The 26,754-nt window shown below is 39.2% G+C and overlaps 1 long non-coding RNA gene across 1 annotated transcript in view; it reads left to right on the plus strand.

Annotated features, from left to right (window-relative positions):
• Positions 1-29: 29 nt before the first annotated feature.
• Positions 30-26,754, plus strand: part of LOC140634022 (uncharacterized) — a 59,403-nt gene continuing 32,678 nt past the window's right edge. The window contains exon 1 of the long non-coding RNA XR_012031588.1: positions 30-132. This is a non-coding gene — a long non-coding RNA (uncharacterized lncRNA). The remainder of the gene's footprint in view (positions 133-26,754) is intronic.

Raw genomic sequence — 26,754 nt, forward strand, 5'->3', positions numbered from 1 at the left:
GGGGTGTGAGCGGAAGTAAATCGGGCACATCCGGTCTGGCGGACATGAAGGCTGTGGCTTTCTTTTCTCTTCCGGGAAGAGAAGCCTGGAAGCTGGCTTGATGGAATTACTGTGTTTTGTGTGTAGCATCCGGTAGGTTCGCATCCCTCCTCTACCAGTAGGGGAACAATTATTCAACTTCTCATCTGCAAATTGGGACTATTGATACAAACACCCTCTTAGAGCTGTTGGAAACATTAAGTGAACTAGTATTTGTAAATCCCCTGTAAGAGCGCCCTGCTTATGGCTGACACTACATAAAGAATATTCAGTAAAATATTAAAAGCTCTCTAAATGTTATGTCAACCTCTATGGCTGTTCTAAACATTTGAACAAATTTCTTTGGTTGATAGAATCACCTTGGCTGGTAGTTTGGTTTGGTTTAAGGATAGCATAGAATTTGTGAATTATAGCTTCGGTGTCAGATCGGTTGGCTTGGGCCCATGTCTTGTCTTTGCCACTCGTTAGCAGTGAGACATTAAAAGAGTACTTAAGTTCACTAAGTTTCAATTTTCTCATTAATAGGACCATTAATACTTTATAGGTTTGTTGGAGGATTCATGAGATAAAGATTGTACAAAATCCAGTCAAGTGCCTGGCACATAGTAAGTGCTTATTAAATAATATTGCGCCCAGGCAATAAGTGATTGAGAGGCCAGGTTTGAGAAGGGCTGTCCAGAACATCTGTAATTAATCTCTGAACCTTTTTTTTTTTTTCCAGCTCCACAAGGAGATGATTAAACTAGATTTGATTGTGATTTTCAAACCTTTTATTTATTTATTTATTTATTTATTTATTTATTTATTTATTTATTTATTTTTAACTGCAAAACTCTTCCTTCAAGAATAATCTTAGATAAATATTTGATCTAACCTAGGTGGGAACAGTGTGGTAGAGGCCAGGATGAAGGAGACCCACCGGCTTTCTTTCACATCCCGTCTCCAAATTATCCCTGAGTCACCTTTGTGGAATCCTAGGGCTCCTCAGCACAGTTTTGTAGTTTATAGGATTTGAAGTTCTCTAAGCTATTTTGCTCCAGCTCTAATATTTGATGACCACGAGGACTGGCATTTGGCCATGAAATTACACTGACACAACCTGTTCCCTATGCTAAGTCCTCTTCTGACTTAATGCATTTCTTCCATCATTGCCATTCTTGGTCACCAGTTGGACCCCCCTCTCTTAGGGAACAATCCCTCCCTTCACCTGCTTCTACCACAGGGAGACACTGGGGCAGGAAGCTGACACGATGCCACTGCCCAGCTGTCTCAGGTGCCATCTTGGGGCCTAGCCTCTAGGCGAGCAGTGGACCTACACTAAAGCCAGAGGCCGAGTTTTTGACTGATAAGGCCCTTGGCTAATTGCAGGGCAGTTTTAAAACAAAATAACCTATCTTGAGGAAAATGAGCTGTCTCAGTAGTTCAGTGCTTTCCTTCAATTAATAGGTAACCTATCACTCATATTTTCTTCTCTAACTCTACTTATTTATGAAGGTATAAAGTGTCCACAGAACTCCAGTCAGCTCTGACTGGGGAAGAGCTGCTCCATCTCCTTCATATTCAGAGCAGGTCACTTTGCTGCTCAAACCCTCAGGGCACTCCCACTTGGGATGAGATGAAATTCAAAGACTTCCTTAGCCCCAGACCTCATCTACTGCTTTCCTCCTGGCCCTCACTGCCACAGTCATACTTGACTCTGTGGTTCTTCCAATACCTGAAACATCTCTTCTCACATGCTGTTTCTGTGTGTGGAAGACTTGCCCTCCAGAGAACCATGGGACTCCATCCTTCCTCAACATCCCCCTCAAGGAGGTTTTTCCTGACCACCTTATCTACAAAGAGCATCCCCAGTCTTTTTTTAGACCTGTACCCTGCTCTTACTCCGTACCTCTCATCTCCATCCTACATAGAGTGGGTGCATATGTTGGCCATTGCTTGTCCTCCACCCCTTCTCAGGAGAGCAGAGATTTGATCTACTGATTTCACTACTGAGTTCTGCTTCTGGAACAGTGTTTGGCATGTAGGTGCTCAACAAAAACCTGTCAATGAATGGCTGGATGACCTAAGCTGTTGCTTGTGCATGTGCATCAAGGTTATAAATTCACAATCCTGCAGAGGTGTAGTGGAACCAGTTGGCTGTCAGCTGCTTGTCTTGTGTGCAATCTAACAACGTCTAGATTTCTGTCCCTTTTAAGCTCATGCCATCTCATCAAAAAGAATGAGCCAGACATCCTGTTAGCAGGTAACTCGGTCTGACTCCAGATATATGTTCATTATCTTAACCCCAGCATTATGATCACACCTCCAGTCCCCATTCTTTTTTTTTTTTTTAAAGATTTTATTTATTTATTCATGATAGAGAGAGAGAGAGAAAGAGAGAGAGAGAGAGGCAGAGACACAGGCAGAGGGAGAAGCAGGCTCCATGCAGGGAGCCCGACATGGGACTCAATCCCTGGTCTACAGGATCGCGCCCTGGGCCAAAGGCAGGCACTAAACCACTGCGCCACCTAGGGATCCCTCCGGTCCCCATTCTTGAGTCAGAACTTCCATCTCCTATTCCTTAATCTTACATTTCCTTCTCATAGTATCCTGGCTGTCCAATGTGTTTCCCAGAATCCCCTTCCTTGTGTGGTTCTGAGTTTGAGTTTGTCAAAAAAGGAAGTTGACTAAAGCATGCTCTGAGAGAAACAGATGCTGAGATGCCACTTACTGCCAGTTGCTTCATGGGTCTCTGCCCTGACCTCAGCTCTTCTATCTCATGGTGGGCCGTGCTAACCAACAGCAACCCTGGCCCACCACCAGATATAGAGACAGCACACTTCCCCACCAGCTCTCCTCTCTGCTGTGGTTCCTTTCTGTTAGCTAGATCTGCCTGGCTCCCTGGGTCCTTGCAAGCTCCAAATTGTCCATCTGCACTAGTGCCTCAGGAGGGCAGGTTAGGGGATTCTTCCCAAACCTCAAGCTCTCCTCATCAGACCTTTACTTCTCAGCTCCTCCTACAGTTTTATCAGGTCTAATTCCTGTAATAAAGTCCTATTCCAAGTACTCTCCTTCCTCTTCCCTAATGGGACTTTCACTAATCCACATGAAGACTATCACACACTCAGTCTGCAGATTGATTATTTTTCCAGTTATCCACATTGTATTAAATACAGATACTTTTTAAGTACCTGGTATCTCTCTTTCTCTCTCTCTTTTTTTAAGAGAGAGAGAGATTGAGAGGGAAAAGGAGCATGTACAAGCTGGGTGGGGGGAGGGTCAGAAGGAGAGAGAGAAAATCTTAAGCAGGCTCCACACTGGGTGCAGAGCTGGATGCAGGCCTCAATCACACAACCCTGAGGTCATGACAAGCTGAAATCAAGAGTCAAATATTCAACTGACTGAGTCGCCCAGGTGTCCCCATGCCTTCCTCTTCTAAGTAGCATGACTTCATTGATAATAATGAACATATGTAACATAATTTGGTTTATTTCCCAAAATATGCTCTGGCAATTTTAGGTGGGATATAGTTAAATGCTTTAAAATTATTTTAATAAATAATATGAAGTAGAAAATGTAAGTAACATAGAAACTCATTTCATGGATGTTCTTATCAGAATGGAGCCAAATTTATTTAGATTTTAAAAAGGAAGGATTGGAGAGTTACTGTGAAGGTATGGTACACATCATGAAGCTGCAACAAGAATGACTGACATTTGGGAAACTGATCCAGTTACCAATGTGAGGGATCCAGAGACCTGGATTGCACCCCCTCTCCAGGGCTTGGAGTTACAGAGGCAGATGGCTGCTCCCTGCATGCAATGCATAGCAATCTTTGAGAGCACTAGAGTCCTCCTCCTAGATGACCCATCCAGCCCCAGCCTGTCTCTGGATCACTGCCAGCCCCTAATATTTCAGCCTACACACTTTCTGATTACTCAGCACCTCCTGAAACGCCTGCAATCACTCATGCCCTTATTTCTACCACTTTGTTCTCTCACTACTATATGCCTGGTAAGTTTGCATATCTTAGTTCTTTTGAGTCATATTTCTACTGGGAATTCGAGAAAGAAATGTTCTTAATTGCAAAAGAAGTAGATGCCCATTGAACACATTGGAGGAGTAAAGATAAAGTATTAAAAATTTGTCTTTGCTCACCCATTACTTTCACTCAAACCTCATTGTCCAAGGGCAGCCTCTTGCCCAATTTGATGTAGATTCTTCCAGAGTTTGTTTTCCTTTTAAGTATTTGTACATAGGATTTTAAAAAATAAAATGGGACGTTCTATGCTTACTATTAAAGACATCCTCTTTTGCATTCATCAGTAAATCATGGATATGCTTCCATGTTACATACAAGCCCTCTTTGTCTTTTTAAATAGCTGCATAGAAAGTTCACAGTATACTTTTTTTGGAAAATGACTCCTAAAGGCCATTGAACTATTTTCTGTCTGTTACAACACCATTGGAAGACTTGAGAAAATAGTTAGATCATTTTCTGTGTTAATGGTTCAGGTGAGAAACCCCACTTGAGAGAGACTGTGTCTCAGACACCACTTTGGATGTTCATCCCTCTCTTACCTGAGGATTCCTTCAAATTTCTCATTTCTTCCTATTCTAATAAGCCATCTAGCCCATGCCTTGTTGTCTCCTTAGTTAATAGATGAGATCAATGTCTCTCTAGATATACATAGTTATCATATATATATATATGTGTGTGTGTGTGTGTGTGTGTATAGTATATACATATACTATAGAGGAGGGGGAAAAAGTCTTTTCCTTTACCCCCTTAGGTTTTGTGACTGGAGCTCTGGAAACTAAACTGACAAAAGGCAGACTAAAAAGAGAAAAATAATTTTATTAACTTGTGTAGCGCACATAAACATGGGAGAAACTCAGGGCACCTGGGTGGCTCAGTGATTGAATATATCTGCCTTTGGCTCAGAGTGTGATCCTGGGGTTCTGGGATAGTGTCCTGATCAGGCTTTCTGGAAGGAGCCTACTTCTCCCTCTGCCTATGTCTCTGTCTCTCTCTGTGTGTCTTTCATGAATAAATACATAAATCTTTTTTAAAAATGGGAGAAACTCAGTGATGAGCAACTTAAACTTGGGTCTTATATAATGTCTTATTAAAGAATGATAAATATGAAGAAATGACAGCCAAAGGAAAAAGGCTTTAGGCTTTTAGGAGTGGCAAACTGTGGGAAGATACATCTATATAAGGAAACTAATGGAAGATAAGGGTTGTTTTTAATAAAGTTTGCTATGTAGATTGCCTCTCTGGGCTGATAAGAGTCATTTTGCCCTTGCAGGTGTAGGGAAGGCACCTTTCTCATGGGAAATTTTTGTCCCACTTTTAAATAAAAAGGGGGAGCATACTTTGATCCCCTACGATGCATATAAGGTAAACCAAGTTACCGTTGCTTCCTCTAATATTAGCTCTTACTATTAAAACTTTCAGCTAATATTTACTAAGCACATTTTATATGCCAGGAACTATGCTAAGCGTGTCACATAATGTTATGTCTGTGAGACTCAAAGTGGTTAAGTAAATCTGCCCACAGTCATACAACTAGTAAATAGGAAGAGATCCAGAGTCTAACTCAGTTCTGTCTGACTGTGGATTATCTCTTCTTCTCCCACAGACTCCGTACTACTTTTGGGCTAAACTCAGCCAGGAATTGGAGTGAAGTGATCACTGTGTTTGAATTTTGCTGTGCCAAGCACCCTCTAAGGCTAAGATACTCTAGTGTTATCCATCTTAACTTGTTAGCAGTGAGAGGTGAGGAAGGTCTTTACACACAATGGGCAGGCACTTAAGTCCATTTGAATGATGACCCTGCTGCTTTTTATAACCCTGACAGTCGAAGTCCAGCACTCTGGGCCGCTGGATAAATCCCTGTCACAGTGATTGCTGATGGCTTGTTTTTTTTTTTTCCTTTGCTGGAGTATTTATAGAACTTTTAGCAAGCTCCAAAATGTAATACTCTCTGGAGATACTTTTTGGACCTTGAAACTATGTCCTGCAAAGAGAAAAAAAAAATTGCTAGGATTCAGATAGAGCTGAAATACTGATTTTTAAGTACGTCTCAGAGAACTCAGCTATGCTTAGTTGAATCCCATAGTATCCCTATCCAATTCTACCACTATTTAAAATAAGCTAGTAATGTATTTAAATAAATTCTGACTAAGGTAATATTTTAAAAAATGATTTTACTAACTTTATTGCCCCAAACAAGTTTTTGAATTACTTCAAACTATTCTCAGAATCTGAGTCAAACAAGAAATTTAGAGACTATGTAGTCCAATACCACTATTTTTCAAAATAAGACAGAGGTACAGAGAGGAGAGTGAATTTGCCTGAGATCACAAAGCCAGTCTTTGTCTCAGTTATAAGTAAACAAATCAAACTCAATGGCTGTAATAGATGCTTTTGGATGTGGTTGCCCATCTTCTATATTTATTGCTTTTTTGAGGGTTATCTTCAGTGCCTGGCATAATACAAGCACAATACACAAGTACTCAAGAAATGTTTACTAAAAAAAAAAAAAATGTTTACTGGGTTGGACAATATGTTAAAAGCGTATTTCCAGATACAATATTTGTTTTTTTTTTTTTAATTTAAGTTCAATTTGCCAACATACAGTATAACACCCAGTGCTCATCCCATCAAGTGCCCTCCTCAGTGCCCATCACTCAGCTACCCCATCACCCCACCCACCTCCCCTTCTGTAACTCTTTGTTTCCCAGAGTTAGGAGTCTCTCATGGTTTGTCTCCCTCTCTAATTTTTCCCACTCAGTTCCCCTCCTTTCCCTTATAATCACTTTCACTATTTCTTATGTTTGTCTTTGTAAGTTACTGATCCAAGTAGGTTTTTTTTTTAGTAGTTTTTGAAAATACAAAGTTATACATACTGTAAAAGAAAAATTGTGCCAAAGTGAGTTAAACAGTCTAGAAAGACTTTAAGACGAATTGGGGAGAGAGATTGAACTTCACTCCATTGAAACAAAAGGCAGAGAGAATTTTTAAACACTGGGGTGCGCTAGTGAACAAGTACTAGAGGGTATTAGTGGGAGGTTGGTCAATATGATTAGGTCAGCTATGAGGCTCCTCTCACAAAAACTGAGGTATAGGGGCCCTTTGTTTCTTAATGATTACATTTCAAAGGAACGGCTCCCTTGTCTTTGAGAAAGACATTCCTGGGTATGGCAAAAGACTAGGATAAGATTTACATATTAAAGGGAGAGGGGAAGGATTTATGATGACCAGGTTTCTAAAGTAAATGCTCTAAGCAAAAGGAGGTCAGAGAGGTTCAGAGCCAGGACGAAGTCTATATACATTTTAGTCAAGCTGCAGAGAACGGAATGCTAAAGTCGTGGTCAGTACCTCTTGGTAAAGAAGTAGTATTAAACGTGTGTTTACTTTCACTCTTAATATCCCCATAAAATGCTAGCAAAAATATTTTTGTTAAGGCTTAAAACCACAAGGACAAAGAGAATAGAAACAGAGACAATATATTTTTTTTTTTTTTGGAACAGAGACAATATTAACAAACTTTTGGAAATTGCAAAGTGGATAAAAGAGCAAAAACTGACTGTTGGTAGACCAGAAGGTTAATTTTTTAATTGGCCCTGAAGAAAACCAAGAAGTAACTCAATTTACATCACAAAACTCTCCAAAATGTTTCTGATTTGTTAACATCATGGACATCTGGATGCAGAGATAGAATTAAGAAGCAGAGGGATTGTTTGAGTTAGCAGAAATGAGGAAAACCTCAGTTAAATGGTTGGAAAATAAGTTTGAGGAAATCTAATGGAAAATAGAACAAAAAGACCAAGAGATTAAAAAGGGGGAGAGGGGGTGTGCCTGGCTAGCTCAGTTGGTGGAGCATCTAACTCTTGATCTTGGGGTTGTGAGTTTGAGCCCCATGTTGGGTGTAGAGATCACTTAAATAGATAAAACCTTAAAAAAATTATTTAAAGAAAAGGAGAAAATATAATGAAATCAAAGAAGTAATTCCTGAAATCAGATATCCTGAAGGAGTTCTAGAAATAGGACAAGCAATATAGAGGGGAAGAATTAAACAACCAAATTAATCAAGATAACTGTCCATCAGTTTCCAGACTAAAAGGGCCCACCAAGTGCCCAACACCATTGATCAAAAGGCCTCGATGCCATGATGCATCATTGTGAACTTTTAGAATGTTAGGGGCAAAAAGAGATCCCATAAGTTTCCAGGGAAGAACAAAACTGGTTACATATGAAGAATGAGGAATTAGGGCGCCTAAGTGGCTATGTCTAATTCTTGGTTTCATCTGGGGTCATGATCTTGGGGTTGTAGGATGGAGCCCATGTTGATGGAGCTACATCTCACTCTGCACACAGTGAGGAGTCTTTTTAGGATTCTTCCTCTCCCTTTTCCTAAACCTCTCCCCACTGCTTACACATGCTCATTCTCTCAAATAAATAAATCAATCTTTAAAAAGAATGAGAAATCATAATGATGGCAGCATTCAAAGTGAAAAGACAATGGAGCCATGCCTTAAATTCCTGCAGGGACACTTTTTTGAAGAAAAAATTTTTTTCTGATAGTAAATTTCTACTTTTCCAAGCTATCATTTATATGTGAGATTAGGCTAAAGAGAGTTTTGGATGTTCTAAGTCCCCCCCCCCCTCCAAATTTTACCTCCTATATGATTTTTCTCAAGAAATTAACAAGTACCACTAAAATAAGAGAATGAACTGAGAGAAAAGAGGGCTTGGAATACAGGAATGAAGAGATGTAATACAGGAAAGAAGAAAAAGGAAGCTCTGGAAGGACAAGGAATGTTAATTCCAATATCACAGGTGTAGCCAGCTTAGATGACAAGTTTAGATGATGAATACTGTAGGATGTCTGGCTTTCTAACCAACTGCCAAACTAGGGGTGCCTGGCTGGCTCAGTCAGTGGAGTATGGGACTCTTGCTCTCGGGATCATGAGCTCAAGCCCCATTTTGGGTGTAGAGCTTACTTAAAAATAATTAAAAGAAGAACAGCCAAACCGTTTTCTAGGTTGACTATACAATTTTGTGTTTTCACCAGAAATTTGTGAAAGTTTCATTTGTTCTACAGCCTCATCAGCACTGGATATTGTTAATTTAAAAAAATTTTAGCCATTCTAGTCAGTGTGTAATGGCATTCCCTTGTGGTCTTAGTTTGCAATTCCCCAATAAATGATGATGTTGAGTATCTTTTTTTTTTTAGGTCGGGGAGGCAGAGGGTTAGGGAGAGGGAGAGAGAATATCCAAGCAGGCTCCACACCCAACTTAGAACCTGACACAGGGCTTAGTCTCACAACCCTGAGATCATAACCTGAGCTGAAATTAAGAGTCAAATGCCTAATCGACTGAGCCATCCAGGTGCCCCAAGTTGAGTATCTCTTTAAGTGCTTATTTGCTAATATCTCTAGTGAAGTGATTAAAACTTTTCCTGTTTTCGGGGGTACCTGGGTGGCTCAGCTAAATAGCCAACTCTTGATTTGGGCTCAGGTCATGATCTCAGGGTTGTGAGATAAAGCCCCAAATAGGGCTCTGTACTCAGCAAGGAGTCTGCTTGAGATTCTCTCCCCTTGCCCCTTACCCTGCTTGCTCTCTCTCTGTCTTAAAATAAATCTTTTTTAAAAAAACCTTTTCCTGTTTTTTATAAGGGGTCACTTTTTTTAGTAATGAGTTGTAAGTGTTCTTTATATATTCTGAATCCATGTCATTTTTTAGAGAAGTGTTTTGCAAATATTTTCTCTTAGTTTGCTTGTCTTTTTATTTTCTTGAAGGTATCTTTCAAAGAAATTTATGACTTTGACATAGTATAGTATGATTTATCATTTTGCCCATCCCAATGTCACAAGGGTTTTCTGTAATGTTTTCCTCTAGAAGTTATATACTTCACATTTAGGACTGAGATCCAATTTGAGTTCCTATTGTATTTCTGTATATGGTATGAAGTAAGAGTTGAATTTATTTTTTCAGTTGAGTGTCCAGACTTTCTAGCACTATTTGTTTAAAATGTCTTTCTCCACTGAATTATTTTGGCACTTTGTCAAAAATGAATTGATCATACATATATGGGTCTAGTCTTTTCTCTCAAAGTGTCTGTCATAGTAATGCAAGCCTCAGAGAATGAATTGAGAAGTAATCACTTCAGTTTCTTGGAAGAGTTTGGGTAGAATTGGTATTCTTTCTTTCTTAATGTTTGCTAGAATTCCTCAGTAGGGACTCTGGCCTTGGAGTGTTCTTCATAGGAAAGTTTTAAAATACAAATTAAATTTCTTTATCCATCTAGAGCTATTTGCATTATCTATTGTGTGTGTGTGTGTATTTTGACAAATTTTCTATTTCAAGGAATTTGTCCAATTCATCTCACTTATCAAAGTTTTTGACATAGTGTTTATTACTATAAGGTAGGTCACAATAATCCCTTATCCTTTGGAGTACTTTCTAGTACTGCTTTAGTTCCACTCCACAAGTATGGGATAGTGTGCTTTCATTTTCACTCATTTCAAAATACTTTCTAATTTATTTTTTTTATTTCTTCTTTGAGTTTCCAAATATTTGGAGATGTTTCTAGATAACTTTCTGTTATGAATTTTTAATTTAATTTTGGTCAGAGATCTTTGTATGACTGGAACACTGTTATATTTTTTGAGACTTCTCTTATGTAACCAGAATATAGTCTGTCTTTATAAACATTCTGTGTGCACTTGAGAAAAATGAGTATTCATCCTGCTATTGTTCAGGAGAGTGTTCTGTAAATGTCAATTAGGTCAATTTGGTTGATAGAACTGTTTAAATTTTCTGTATCCTTACTGATTTAATGTCAACTTGTTTGATCAGTTAGTGAGAAAGGAATGTTGAACTCTCAATTATAATTGCAGATTGTCTTTTTTCTCCTTTCAGTTCTATCAGTTTTGTCCCATGTATTTGGAAGGTCTATTATTAGTTGCATAAACATTTAGGATTGTTATGTTCACTTGATTAATTAACCTTTATCATTATGAACTAACCTTTTTATCTCTGGCAATATTTGCTGTGAAATCTATTTTGCCTGACTCTAATATAGAAACTCCAGCTTAAATGTTTTTCTTATTTATTTATAGTATTTGCATGATATATGTTGTTTCATCTTTAACTTCTAACCTATTTGTGTTTTTATATGTAAAGTACATTTCTTGTACACAGCATATAGTTGGGTCCTTCATTTTTATCCAACTGGACAATCTCTACCTTTTAATGAGAGTGTTTAGACTGTTTTCATTTAGCATGATTATCAGTCTTTATGGAGTTTTCTGGCACTCTTTCTCCATGTACTGTTCCCCACCCTCTTGAGTACTCTGTCCCCGAGTTTTAACCAATTCAGTCCTCTCAAACTTCAAGTTCTGTCTCCTCAAATAAAGTAAGTCTGCCACACAACTTGGGATCTTACTTCCCATGATTCATGATCCAAAATAGCCTGAAACAGGAAGCAAGGGTGACTCCTAGGTTTACTTCATGAATTCCCATTTCTTGAGAGATCATAGTCCTGTGTTGCCTGTTGTCTAATATCTCCAAATAGTTCCCTCATGTTTATGAGGGAATTTTGTTGTTTATGGTGAGAGGATAAGTTTAACCCATTATTCACCATGGCTGGAGTGGAGGTCTCCTGTAAAAATCTCTTTAGGTTTTCTTAGCTATTTATTTATTTATTTATTTATTTATTTATTTATTTATTTATTTTTAAATATTTTCTTTTTTAAATATTTTATTTATTTATTCATGAGAGACCCAGAAAGAGGCAGAGACATAAACAGAGGGAGAAGCAGGAACCCTGTGGGGTGCCCAGGGCGGGATTCAATCTCAGGACCCAAGGATCACAACCTGAGGCACCAAGGTGCCCTGTAGCTAATTTATTTAATTTAGACATTTATGCTGTCAAATGCATGTTATAAATTGATATGAGTATCAATTTAAATAAAACGATAGAAGAGTGGCACTATGCTATCTACTTCTCTATTATTCCCTCACTTACTACCCCTATCCTAGCATGGGACTTTCAAGATAATTGGAGTAGGCCTCCTCATCTCTCTCACCTTTCTGCATTCAAGTCCAACGCACATGTGTGCATCCCAGTACATTCCAGTTCCAGGGCAAGCTTTTGCAATGCAACAGAAATGATTTTAATTATAAAAGTAAAAATAAAGTATTATACCACTATCCAGGATTTATAGTGTCCCAGCTTTGAAGATAGCTTTGCTTCAAGTGCCTTGGTGGGATGCAACTATCTCCCTATGCTCACATAATTTTGGAATTAGAGTCCCTTCCAGCAAGCCTCCAGAGAAGTCTGTATTCTCTTTCAACCTAAAAAGTACCAGGGGAGACCTTTTTTTCCACAGAGTACAAATGATTGCTGCTTTGTGCCCTTTACCTCATACATTTACTCTTTCCTACCCACATCCTTGTCATCTTCATTATTATTTTAATAGTGGCATTTAAAATTTATTTCAGCTTCATTCGTAAGCTATGCTACATTATTATAATGACTGTTGTGATGAAAGTAATTATTAATTCCTACTCTATAGAAAATGAAATTGAACTATATAAATGTTATAAAACTTGCCGTAGGTCACGCACCTGTTAATAACAGCTAAGACTAAAGCCCACATCTTTTGACTCCAAATCATGAAAAAGCCATTTTCACCACACCAGGGTATCTTTCCTGCAGCCCCTCTCTTATTTTTAGTGGCCAGATCTTGCCTTCGAAAACTCATGTTTGATGTAATTTTTTTTTTTTTTTTTTTTTTTTTTTTTTTAACTCGCAGAGACTTTCAATCTCCCTGGGTCACAGAGCAGTGTTACTTCTATAAACATGTTGGGAGAATCGTAATATAAGTGTTCGTTGCTGGTGCTTCTGTCTGGATGAACATGTAAGGTTCCTAAAAGCTGTTTATAAGTCCATTTGTTCACGAGTCCAAAGCATTACTTTTGAATCAGTTCATGTATCCGTATCTATGGAAAGTCAGTTTTTTTTCCAGGGAATGGTGCATTTTGGTGGCATTAGTTCAGACTTTGGGATTTTCTTATCATTTTGAGCTCTTCTTATCATTTTGTCCCTCTCCAAAAGCTTTGCACTTTGGGGACATGACAGAGTTAATAATGTTAATAAAGTAACTCAGAAAACACCAACAATCTGGCCTGCAGATGTGGGGTGTGTTTAGTCTGCACGCTGCTTTTGTAAAATGTGAATTAGCTGCAAAATTGAAAACCAGGGGATTTCACATAAAAATCAGAATTTTCACACCGTCTTGAAAAATCAGAATGTCTTGCCACTGTGGGCCCCCAAACCTCTATGCTTGCTATTAGTTGGCTAGAGCTGAGCTTTCGCTGCCTTCTTTTGACAGGGCACCTGCTACTTGGTCTGTTACAAGTTTTGCTACTCTGTTACCTTATACTGGTCTCACTTCATTCCTCTACTTCACCTGGATGAGTTTAAGATTTTGGCCACAGACTAACAGACTTTGATAGGGCTAAAATGTCTACGCATGGTGCCATCTGTTGGTGAAGAGCAGAGATGGTGGGCTTTTGCTCTGAAAGGGAGTTTCCTTCATCTGTATGGATGGTTTTGAGTCTAAAGTTTCTAAATGGAGAAGCACTTATATTTATGAAGTATGAATATGTAGCAGCATAATGACTCCCCATGTACCCCACACCCATGCGCCTGCAATGGACTATAATTCAAGTCCAAACCTTGACAGGTCTTTCAAGAGGCTCGGGGATGTGTGTATGATATGCATGTGCATGTGCACAGTGGGACATGGGAAGTGCAGAGAAGTAAGCAGTCTGCTTCCCTTGAAGATTCTTCTTGGAGATCTAGCATTGCAGGAATTTGTTCATTTGGCTTTTTGGAAGAAGTCCCATCTTTTCTGCATTGCTGTTGAACATGATTTCTCATCACATAGCAGAAAGAGCACAACATCTGGAATCAGAAAACCTTGGTAACAGTCATGTTTCTGCTATTTACTATTTGATCTGCATCAAGCCACAAAGTTCCTATGGTATTTGGTTTTCTCATCTAAGAATCAGGATAATAATGACTGTGCAATTTAGCAAGGTAGTTGTGTGACAGTCTATGTCAGATTAGAAACAGAGATGGTGAAAGACATGAATTACACCACACATCATGTTTATGGTTGGTTTACATAGTGCTTCAGGCTGAGTGGTTGAAACACATCCCATTAATTTTGAAAACTTATTTTTTTAATTTAGCAGAAGTCAATGCATTTTAAAAACAGCTCTCTCCCAGAGTTTCAATAACAAAATGCCATTTGATCAAGTATGGTAGGCTTATGTACACAGCTCTGTTATTCTAACATCTTGGACCTGGGCAGACCTCATGCCTATGGGCAGAACAAAATCATCAGATTTAAGGTAAAATAACAATAAAGCTTTTCTCTGGGCATCTCCTATTCTCTTGCTACAGCCTCTCTTCCTGTGAGTGGTCAGCTATTGCCATGGCTTCAGTATCACATTTTTGCAGGTGACTCTTTAGGACCTCACTGGAGATCAACGTGCCTCTTTAATTATCTAAGAGATATTTTCATTTGAATTTCCCTTTATCATCTCACAGTCCATGAATTCAAAACCACATTTGTCTCCTTTCCCAAAAGGAAGCCCTTCTAAGGTCTCCTGTTAGTGGCATGAGTATTCTTTCAATTTGGTGTAACTGGATTTATTCAGTGATCACCATAGGCTGGGTTTAGAATCTGAGACCCAGTCTTCCCCTTTATTCCTGTATCTAGACTTGATAGACTTTTTTTCAGTATCATTCACATCTCCCCTTACTTTTCCATTTTGTGGACACTAAATTAGTCTAAGGCCTCCTTACTACCACTTGAGTCATAATGGAAATCCAGCCTAAGAGTCCTGAGATTAAGCTTTTCTTGAAAAACCTTTCTTTAGTGCCCTGGTGATTATATCATTAAATCTGACTGCTTCTGTCTGTGTTAAGGCTTTCTGTATTCTAACTTTATATACTTTCATGTTGAGTCTCATCCCTCATTAGTCACACCCTCCAGCCTAGTCCTGGTGTGCATGCCTATAGTAGTTGGCTTTGCTTACATATTTAAAGTGGACACTCTTCTGTGTCTGTTCAAGTCAGACAAGACCTTGGAGCTCTAGTCAGATGCCACTCTCTAAGACTTATCTGTTTAGACTTGTTTCCTTAATCCTGACCTTCTATAAGAGGAATAATCTGTGCTGTGCATTTATCACACTTATTTATCCATACATCTTGTTCACCAGCATTCATGAGTGCCAGTTTTGCTTCTTCAGCTAAACTATAAATTCCCTGAGGAAAGATAGCACATCACACTGAATCTCTGTCTCAGGTTCCTTGCATGTGGTAAATAGTGACTGAAAGAAAAAATGAATGACTTGTTGATTTATTGGGATAAATGAATTGGATAATAGATTCAGTGAGTTTTGACAAGGCTTCACTTACTTTTCAATATGTACATCCCTTTTGGGCAGGTAAATTCCATTTTTTAATAAGGTGAATGGGGGAAATTCTATCACCTACTTATAAAAGTAAGAATTGAGACCTGATTTGATGAGTACGGAATGTACTGAAAAGGCAATGGGATAGAATACTTGAAATTGGCCCTATTCTAGAAAAATGTAACATATTTGGGAAAAAAATCATTAGAACTCCTAAATTCATTGTATTTTTAATACTTATATGCCACTAGCATATAAGAGGAAATCAGGACAATATTGGTTATAGAAGCTGACAATGGGATTGATTGCCCAAAGAAAGTGACAGGAACCTTCCGCCCACACAAGTACCATGTCATTTTTCCATGAACTCGGCTTGCAGTGATTAAGTATGTGTGCTTGAGAATGCTTCCAAATGTTTGAGCAATCCATCTGGCAAAAGCATTTGACACTATGGGATTTGTTATTGTGGTGCTGTGCCAGCACCAAGACTTACTTAATTGCATTAGTCATCAAGCAGCAGTGCCACTAATCTTGGAACTTACCGAGTGCCATCTGGCTTGTGTATTTGAAAGACCAAACAAACAAAGCTGAAGAACTATGAACTTCTCCCATATTTGAATCTGAGGCCTGGAGGTTATGACCCCAACTCTCAACTAGTTCTGTGGTAAAACTGTAAGGGTGACTCCTATGCAAAAAGGGCATAATTCAGGTCAAAATGACGAGTTGAAGGCTTCCAAAAGGCCTTGTCCACCCAAAACACAATTGCTTAGCCACATGCTAACATTCTTCAAATCCCTATCATTAGAGTAATTTTTGTATATTCGAGCAGCATCTCCAAGAAGTTCCATTCTAAATGCATTACCTGGAATTAGGTACCTGTTAACCCCTTAGTCCTCTTCTCATATCTGTAAGAACTAGCTAGCTTCTTCAGGCTGGATACTGAGAGCACTGAAGTCAATTGGGTTGGTGGTTTTGATGGGTTCAAAAATGCACAGGCTATCACTATGAGATACTGCTGGCTGGAAGTATCTCAAGGATGTGTTCTGAGAAATTAGCCATAGTAATGAGGGGAAAGATGGATGATATGGAAGAGGAGGAAACTTCCTGCATTATGACTTTGCTCATATCTGGCCTGACATTCATACTCTCACATACCAGATATCATTAGACTAGAGCCTAGCCATTATTTTGTGAAGAACTTTAGCTTTGCCATTGACACATTAAAAACTTACTCAAAACTTCCTCCCAACTCTCTAAAATTTCAGCCAAGAAAAAAGAAATTAAAAGGCAAGGCAGAGGGGAAGATAAAAAACAGACATGTTGTTTTAAAAAAATCACCTTCCTTCTTTCTCTTACAAATCTCCTTTTCTGAAAAATGTTGCCCTTTTGTGGAATATTTTGTGCCTCTACCTTAACATCACCTTGGAGTCCTCTCTGTACTCCTTTGTGATATCTCTAGGATAAAATAATAGCAGGATAACCGACCTCCATATTGCCTATGGCAGGAAAACCCAAAAGGTATTCAGACGTGTTTTAGGGCAGAATTCATGATGGAGACTAATGTGGATGGGTAGCCTCCCAATGGATGAATAATTAGCTAGAAGCAGTATTTGGGGTTTTGATGAGCAAACAAGGTAGAGGGACACACAACAGTGGGCCTCAACAAATGATTCTCTAAAAACATCTTACTGCTCACTATTGATTTGGGACCTCTGATTTATGAAACATAACTTTGGTATCATCTGAATATAAGATTTTAGTTTAACAGGCACATAGCTATTAGTTTAAGCATCAGATTTTGTAAGATTCACCTTCATGGAATACAATAAACACCTCCCCAGCCCTTTAAACTTTCATTTTTCTACTTTACAATAAAAATTGGCTTTCCTATCAAGTCTCTGAGAAGAAAAGATCACTGAATAGGATTGCAAATATAATTCACATGCCTATGAATTATTTTCAAAAGTGGAAGTCAAGGCAAACTTCATTCACTAGCAAAACAAACCAAGGGATTGTTTTTCCATAAAAATAAACTTTTAGATGCTCTAATTACATTAGTAATTTTTTTTAGTCTCCTCTAAGAACAATCTTTTGGTTGCTGTGTTGTACTCATCTGATACATCCAGGTTGGCCCACCTTAGGTCTCTCCTTCTAGTATGGAAGAGGGTAGATTGATTTCTGCTGATACAATAGAGTCACTGGCTCATCCAGTCAGACCTCATGAAACACTTTAGCTTGGATATCCAAGATTGTTTTCCCCCAGATGATTCTATAGATCAGCCACTCAGACTGTACCAAGAAGATCCTGAAAAGGACAGGGTTTGGAACACCTCAAAATCATATAAGTGCTTCCATTGCAACTCATCCTTCACCTTGGCAGGCATACATCCTCAAGTTCAGCTCAGGACTTGTAATGACCGAGAGACTGGGATGAAGTAGATTTGGCTCCATTGGTTCTGGAGTGGATTCCTGGCCGAAAACCCAGGGCACTGACTGGAGTAGTCAGATTTCCAAAATACAAAAGGAAATAGCAAGGGGGAAAGGAAAAAAGAGAATAGGGTGTGTGTGTGTCCCCAGGGATGTGTGTGAGTGGGAGAGGAGTGAACTGAAACAGATGGAAAACCACACCTGGCTTTCCACATGGAACATCACCTTTAGTCCCCATGCAGGGATGCTCCTTGTTTGCCTCCCCAGGTTCACTTTCCAGCCTTCTCTAATGTGATATTGCCCTGAAAAGCAAGATCTGGACACATTGTGGATCTCATCAGTGGGTTCTCATGCCCTCTGACTCCTAGTGGGTTTCATTGGAAGGCACTGATGGGAGTTCTGAAAACTTGAAGAGAGTGAAGTTGTGATTGGCTAAGGTGGACTGTGTCTTTCTGTGAAAGCCACAGCTCTTGCTGGTGTGGCTTCTCCATGCTATGTCTGGGTTCTCATAACTAACTCCATTACTATTTTGCCCTTCAAACCTAGGAATGATAATGCTGACAACAGACCCTTGCTGTTGCCAGTTCTGGGATCCTATATAGTCCTCTGTTGGTTCCCTTGAACCCCACCTACACATCTGCAAAGAATCTCTTTATTAAACTCTTCCCAAATCAAACTATTCAAGTGTGCTATTGGTTCCCCACCAAGACTTAGAAAGATACAAGTTCTAAATACATGATTTTTTTTTTTTTACAAAGTAAATGATGGCAATTGAACGTAGGGAAGGCAGCTTTAAAGCACAGTAATAGTATGTCCGATTCTAGGGCTATTTATTGCAAAGGGACAGGGTCATCCTTTTGTCTCTGCACATATAACAAATAGAAAAAACAGTGAACTAGGAGTTGGAAGATTTAGGATCTATCTGGAATTTACCCCACAGTGTGTATATGGCCTTAGTCAATTAACTGAACTTTTGTAGTATTCTGTTTCTTCATTACGTAATGGAAATAACCTGCTTGGTGTTCTTCATGGCACTTTTGGGAGGATCAAATAACTAGTGCTTTGATAGAAAGGTTTCTCCGTACTTACCTGTACAAATCCTGTAGGTTTTTTCCAGGGCTAGAGGTAATAACACCAACTTTGACTGTTTTTCCCAAGTCTTCCATGAAGAATTAATTCTCTGTCCTCTATTTTCACATAGCAATTGATTGAAACCTCTGTTAAACATCCATTCCATTATAGAGTAGCTGAGTGTTTATAAGTTTACTACTTTAATTAGATGACAAGCCCTTTGCAGGTTGTATTCCAAGCACCAATATGGTACTTGCCACATAAAGATCTCAACACATGTTCATTGAAAGAATGCATATGCTTTTCTCTTTTGTTCTCGTCTCTCTAGGTTTACACCTATCCTTGTGTGGTGATGCCCGTCTCACCCCACTTCTTCTGGGAGTCACCTTAAGTACCATGCAACACCACACTGATAGAGCCAAGGATAAACCATGAAAGCCAACTGAGCCTATGGCTAGCTACAAATTGTCTGGGTGGGACCAATGAGCTATTTCAATCAGTTTTTTTTTTCCTTCAAAATTTAACTATTTGTATAGACAATTCTGTCAGTCAAGAGAGCTTTGAAGCAGGAAGGCACTAGAAACCGGGGACTTAGAGTGGGCAGCTGATGAGCTAGCTGAGGAAGCAAGCTTGAAGAAAGGAGAGAAGGAGGAGTCATGCAGATAAGTGAGGTGGGAGGCAACACGACCACTGGCAAATGGCAGTTCTATTCACGGGGGCTTTACAGACCCTGGAAGGCAGGGTTAGCTCTTGTTTCCCTTAGATTCTGTGATGCTTCTCAGTGTCCCTCTATGTCCAGCTTCAGTGAGTTTCTATTTTTTTTTGCAACCCAGAACTCTGATTGGAAAGCCTCTTCTTAGTTTTCTTTCATTGTCCTGACAGGGTTGTTGAGAAAGTGGAGGAGGTAAACCTGGCATCCTACCAACTCTCTTCTGGGTTGCAGGGTGGGAGGGGGCCTGGTACAGCCACTGGGCACTTGTCAGATATTGCTTGTGGCTTGCCTTATTCCTTATATCCGTGGGCTTGCTTCTTGTTCTCAAGATCTTTACAACTTGGATTGCAATTTCTTTCCCTTCTACCTGCTGAGCAGATGTCTTCTTTCTTTTGTCATGAAGTGTTTACAATTATTTTATTTGATTTTTTACAATCATTTTTTAAATCACTTCTTTCCCATAGTTCATTGACCCTTTTCTCTACTTCATAAGTTCTCACATGTCATTCAACTCCCCACACCCCACATTTCTTCAGGGAAGAAAACAGAGTAAGAGCAAGCCAAGAATGAAGCTCTTAAGCAAACAGCATAATGAGGAGCTAGGTGTGGGGAACCCCTGGCCTTAACCTTGTTTCTCACATCTGAGTTTGGACCTGTCCTTTGGGTGCTCTTGGATGACAGCGATTCCAAAAGACACAGACCACACTAAGTAAAAAAAGATGCAATTGACTTGGAACCCCATTGATTCATCTCTGGAATCTGATGATGAAGGGAACCCTTGAACCAATTTTTGGGGTAGTTCTAAGAACACTTAAATTCCTTGGTGAGTTAAAACCAACCAGCATCTTCCCTGCCCTCAGAATGAGAGAGTTGATAGTGGCAGTTCTCATACCCAGAAACTAATGCTCAAAATCGGAACCTATCATAAGGCCCTAAATTTATTTTATTTTTTTAAAGATTTATTTATTTATGATAGACATAGAGAGAGAGAGAAAGAGGCAGAGACACAGGAGGAGGGAGAAACAGGCTCCATGCCGGGAGCCCGACGCAGGACTCGATCCCGGGACTCCAGGATCGCGCCCTGGGCCAAAGGCAGGTGCTAAACTGCTGAGCCACCCAGGGATCCAGGCCCTAAATTTAATATCAATTTCTGTAGCAGTGGTTTGGGAAGTACTGAAACAGACGGGGGAAGCAGGAAGAAGAAGGGGAGAAAAATGGCCCTTAGAGAAACAGCAACTGATGTGCTGCTTTCTTATGGTGAAAGTGTTATTTTTTAGCAACTAGCTTGTTTATAAAGTAGTTTCTGTGGGAAGATCACATCCTTTGAGCTACAGTTTAAATGCTTGCATTCTGTTTTTAGGAACTTTATACTAATGGTTTCATTAAATAATTATCCATTCTAATAGATTCATTTACTTGATTAATTATTAAAGAAACAAAGTAATATCCAGTTACAGAGTCCACTATTGCCCTTATAAATATTGTAAGTGGCAAACTTTCAGGAAGAAAGTGGGCTTCTTATTTTTATTTTTTATTTATTTTTTGCTTCATAATGGCTTTCACAATAAAAATGATAGTGCAGAAGAAATATTGACAGCATGACCAACAACTTGGCCTTACTTCCAAGGATCATAACTGATCATCAGAGGTTATGCAATGGCACTTGAGAGAGGCAAAAACCGAAGGAGGAAATCGGAATTCTTTGGCCAGATGTTCCATTTGTTTCAACCAGACCCTTTCACCATCTCACTCCCATGTCTGTGACTGGGGATTCATTGCAGGCAGCTGCACAGCCTTTCAACACATGGGCAATCCAATATCCTTCAGACCTCATAGTGATGAATATCACCTCCAGTTACAAAGGGGTTTGTTTCTGCTTTAAAGTGAGAATTGAAACCTTGAAGTTTATTAAAAAAAACCTTTTTGAAAAAACAGCGAGTGAGAAAATACAGTTCAATGCCATGGTTTAAAAAATATATGGATATCTTTAAAAATAGGTAATGATAAATGCATTTAACCTGTTAGTCCCTGGTGAGCTGTAAATCAAGGCCTGACATTGAAAGCCCAGGGTCACAGGTGAGCCCTGGCAAGAATGATCTGAAATCACATTCTGGCGACATTGCAAATGAGGCATTGGTCAAAGACTGCTATTTAAAATCTCCAAACCTCAGTTTATCTGCTAAAAGGGGACAGTGATATTATCATTCCTCAGGGTTATTTGGAAATTACAATAGGTATTTTATAAAAGTTCAATAATTGCGGTCAAAGTATTCTCATATACATGACTCTATATCCCAATTCATCTGAACTACATTTAACACTCAAAGTTACAAAACCCAAATAATGGTGCCTTACTCAGTGCTATGCCACTGAGTGCATAGCATGGTGCTATGCCAGAGTACCATGAAGTGGCTTATGAGCAACAGAAATTTGTCATAGTCCTGGAGGTTGGGAAATCCAAGATCGAGGTGCCAGGCATTCTGTATCTGATGAGCCTAGCTTCCACATTCCTAGGTTGTCTTCTCATGGTGTCCTAACATGGTGGAAGGGGCAAGGAATCTCTCTGAGTGACCAGATTCCGTTCATGAGAGCTCCACCCTCATGACCTATCACCTCCCCAAAGCCCCATCTCCAAATACCATCACATTGGGAGTTAGATTTCAACATGGTAATTTTCAGGGACACAAGCATTCAAACTACACAAGCATTCTCTATTTATGAGAACAGCTCACCTCCTGGGCCACTGGCCCAGTAGGTGATATGATTCACCTACTGGGGATCAGGCAAATGTTGTGCTGTTTCCAGCCTTTTCTCCATTTATTTTTCTTTCTTTCTTTCTCTGCTGCCCTATGGTTCATTTCATTCCATCTTAGCCTGCTTCTTTTATTTTTCTCTCTTCTCCTTTCTACCTAATTTATTTGTTACTGCCCAATTTCCTTATCATGCTTTATAAGGATAATACTAAGAACACTCCTGTTCTTGAGGAAAACTAAGTATTGATGTTACAAACCCAATGCTATCATCTTATAAATTCTTTAGAAGGGCCAAGCTAATCCATTCTGGGTTATTGCCAAAATCCTCATCTCTCTTCCTCCTCCCTATCTCCAATCTCTTGCTCTCTCTCTCTTTTTCTAATTAATTAACCCTTTTTTTACTGCAACATTAATATGCAAGATAAAATTAAACATTTAAAGTCTAACTTGTGATAAGCTGATGGACTAGAAAAACAACAATATGGTAATACAGACACTGAGCTTGGCCACTTCAAGCAACTCATGGTCTTGTTGGACAGACAATCGCAGTCCAGAACGGCAAGTTCTCTAGTAGCAGTTACTGCTGGAAAGTAATGAGGAGATGGTGGATGCCAGGTGCAGTGCATTATTACTTTCTCTTTTAAGAAAAGTATTTTTGAAAACTCCTTTGAGATAGGTTATGAGTAAGATGGTGAAATGTGAGCTGGATTAGAGAAATGTTAGGTAGTTTTGCAGCTGGCTGGCTAACTATACCCAAAGGATATTAATGAATAGGCAGGTTAACCTGTTCAGATTTCCAGTGGTGGGCCATGGGCTCTGAGGCCTTGTCTTATTTAGCTTTTGTATTAATGGTTTAGTAAGTCATAGAAGGCATATTTATAAAAGTATGCATAAGATACACATCTGCCAGAAACAACTAATTCAAATGATGATGAAATCAATATTTACAGTGATCTTAAATGTTTTATTTGCATCAAAATAAATCAGATCTAATTTAAAAGGGAATACACCTACATTTATGATTCACTGTTGTATCTTTTCTTAAAAAAATTTATTTATTTATTCATGAGAGACCAAGAGAGGCAGAGACATAGGCAGAGGGAGGAGAAGGAGAAGGAGCTGAGCCACCCAGGCATCTCCCATTGCATCCTTCTAATAAACATTCTTATCATTTGTGCTGGTTATGTCAATTTCTCTTCCTACAACAAAGGATCCCAAAGTAAGACAACTGATAACTTCTCATGGGGCCTAATTTCAGGGGGAGCTGTGCAGCTGCTTGGGACTGGATAAAGGGATCAGATTGGGCTCCATGCCATGGTTTGCCCTCTTACCATGACAGAAGTAAGGGAGGTATGTTAATCATTTTTTTTGAAGTCGAAAATGACATAAATAAAACTCCAAAACAAAAAAATACATCATCTGTCATACTTAAACAAATTCCAGAGATAAACCTCCTTGCAGCATATTTGGAGCCAAGTGCTCACTGTAGGGAGAAATCTGCCTCTCTCAACCTCTTGACTTCTGTTTTCTGTGTGTCATATTCATTCCAAGACATGTTCTTACCAAATGGTGACACACGTGACCTTTAACAGCTTGGACTTACATTAAACTAACTAGCACAATGAAAACATCTTCCCCATTGGTTCTGACAGAGCTGTAAGTTGGGCTCCCCATGCCTTGAATTAGGTCATATTCCTAAACCAATCACTGTGGACAGGATAGGGTGATCATATGTAGGTCACAAACCCATTCTGTTTAAAGAAGTTAGTAGCAGTAGGCAGAACTATTTTTATCCCAAATACCCAAGATAGTTCCCATATAAAAGAGGAACCCTATGAATAGAAGCAAAGGGAAATGGATACTAGATGGGCAAACAAAACAGATGTCTGCCCTGGAGGAAATATTCCCATGGTACTATTGGTAGTAATGTTAGATAAGATTGGATGGAATATGGTTAGAGAACCAGAGATGACAAAAACGAATGGGGAGGCATGGAGCTGTTTTAAAGCTTGTGGAGAGTGAACGAATAGTATTCATGGAGAATAGGGGACTGACATGATTTCTTAGATTCAGAGGGCAGAAATGAGATTGTCAGGTAGAAGATGCTGGGAAGCTAACTTTAGTTCAAAATGTGGAAAAACTTTATAACAACTAAGGTTGTCCAACAATGGTTAGTCACTGAGCAAGCTCTCCCCAGAGGGAGGGACTGGCAGGAATTCTTGCTGATGAAGAACCTTCCATTGGGTGTGAAACTGAATTAGATGACCACCAAGGGGTTTATTTTATCTCTAAGATCCCGTAACTCTTTGGTCTTTAAATGATATAGCAAGCATCTAATGCACTACCTCGACAGCCTCATCAGAATCTAGTTATTTCAGACCTCCAAAGACCATGGAAATTTGAACCCTTTGACCAAGTTGATTACGAATGCTTATACACACGGGTACGTGCCAGCGTTTGTAGAAATGTATCTTCTGTTGCTAGAAGTGTGCAGGTAGTTTCTGGGGAGTTACTTTGCATTTCTTGGCTTAAGTATAAGCACCAAGAAGCCTTAGAAATGCACCCTGTAGCCTGATCTGGAGACTTCTATTTATAAACACTTTGATCACATTATGACTGAAGGAAACTGGTTAAAAGGAAGATAAATTTTGTTTTCTACAACAAATAGATCTGGTGAGTTTGAAAAATTCCATAATAAATGTTTCTCTAATATACTTGTAGTCTCTGAATGATGATAATGATGATGGTAACCATAATGATTATAGCTTTTGTTTATTGAGTGCTCACTGCTAATATTAATAGCTTTAACATTCGTTGCTATTACTGAAAATAGCTCATCTCGTTTCTGAGTACTTCACATGTATTATCTCATTTAATACTCATACAATCCCTTTGAGGCAGGTCTTATGATATTGTCATGTTCTCAACGAGCATTTGGAGGGACAGAGTTTAATAACTTGCCAAGTTCATACAGTTCTAAGAAGCAATATTGCAGTGTGCTAAAATTGGTTTCATATGTGTTACCTTCTTTAAATCAGACAACACCCCATGAAGAGAAGATGAATGGTTCCATTTTATAGATGATGAAAATGAGTATCAAAAAGTCACTTGTTCAAGGTCATGTGACCTATCTAGCAAGTAGCAAATCAGAATTGGAGTCAATCGACCTCTAAAACTTGTGCTTCACTGTCTCCCATATCCCAGAATCCAGAATGGCCAGTGCACCCCTGTCTGGATTGGTCCTGGGCTCTGGTATGGACCACTTTCTTTGGGGAAGATTCTACTACACTGCCTCCTGCTGATCTGGGGCATAGCTGGTGGCATCAAGAGTCCACCCAGCTCCTCCCAGGTTCCAGAGAATGGAAGAAAATCCCAAGTACGTCTGCTCTGTCTCCAAATTGTTAGTTCCGTGGGGGGATAACACAGTCTATTATCTCTCAGCTTGTGGGTTTTTAGGGACTCCCCACAAAACAGTTTTTTTGCTTCCTGCTGCCTTATGGAAAGGAGTTGGGGATTGCCAACTCTTTGCCAGGATGACAGGTCCCATTTTTCTGGAACATATGTTTATGCAGCAATTGACAAGGATTAGGAGAAAGGAGTGAAAATCAGCTGCCATGACTTATCTTGTTAGAGTTTCTTATGCCTTATAACGTACTTTAGTCTTGGTCAGAATAAAATAAAGCATCTGGGCACCAAGCGGCATTCATATCTTTATAATTAATCTTTTGTGGCTCTGAGGTACTGAGTGATTTTATGTAGATTAAGAATTCACAAAGTAATCTCTATGAAGGTATGTATTCAGAATCTCCATTTCTCTGTCCGATCTCCTCCTTCTATTTATTACTCTATATTTTAATCTACTTTACATAAATGTTACTGTGCCAAATACAATGACTTTTCTAGTGAACATTCTGGAAGCAGTTCTGAAATGGTGATAGTGACCTGGGTTCTGGGTGAGAGTATCATTCCTGAAATGATGCCAGGGGAAGAGGGTCCTGAGCCAAATCAGCATAGGAAATAGCACAACCAGTGTGGAGAATTGGACCAAGGTCATGGCTAGGAAGGCAACAAGCCAGGGACAAGAACAGAACAGAAGAAGAGAAGGAGCTATAATATCCGCCCCCAAAAATAAAGTCCTAATAGATTTGTCAAAAAAGCATGACATCCAGTGCATTTTGTATTTACATTTGTTTCTGTATTATAATTTTCATAGAGATAGAAAATAAAAACAAATGAGCTCTTTGTAATCTTTACTCAGATGGTATCCT

Source organism: Canis lupus, chromosome 1, assembly GCF_048164855.1.
Source record: "Canis lupus baileyi chromosome 1, mCanLup2.hap1, whole genome shotgun sequence".
In the NCBI taxonomy this organism is placed as follows: domain Eukaryota; kingdom Metazoa; phylum Chordata; class Mammalia; order Carnivora; family Canidae; genus Canis; species Canis lupus.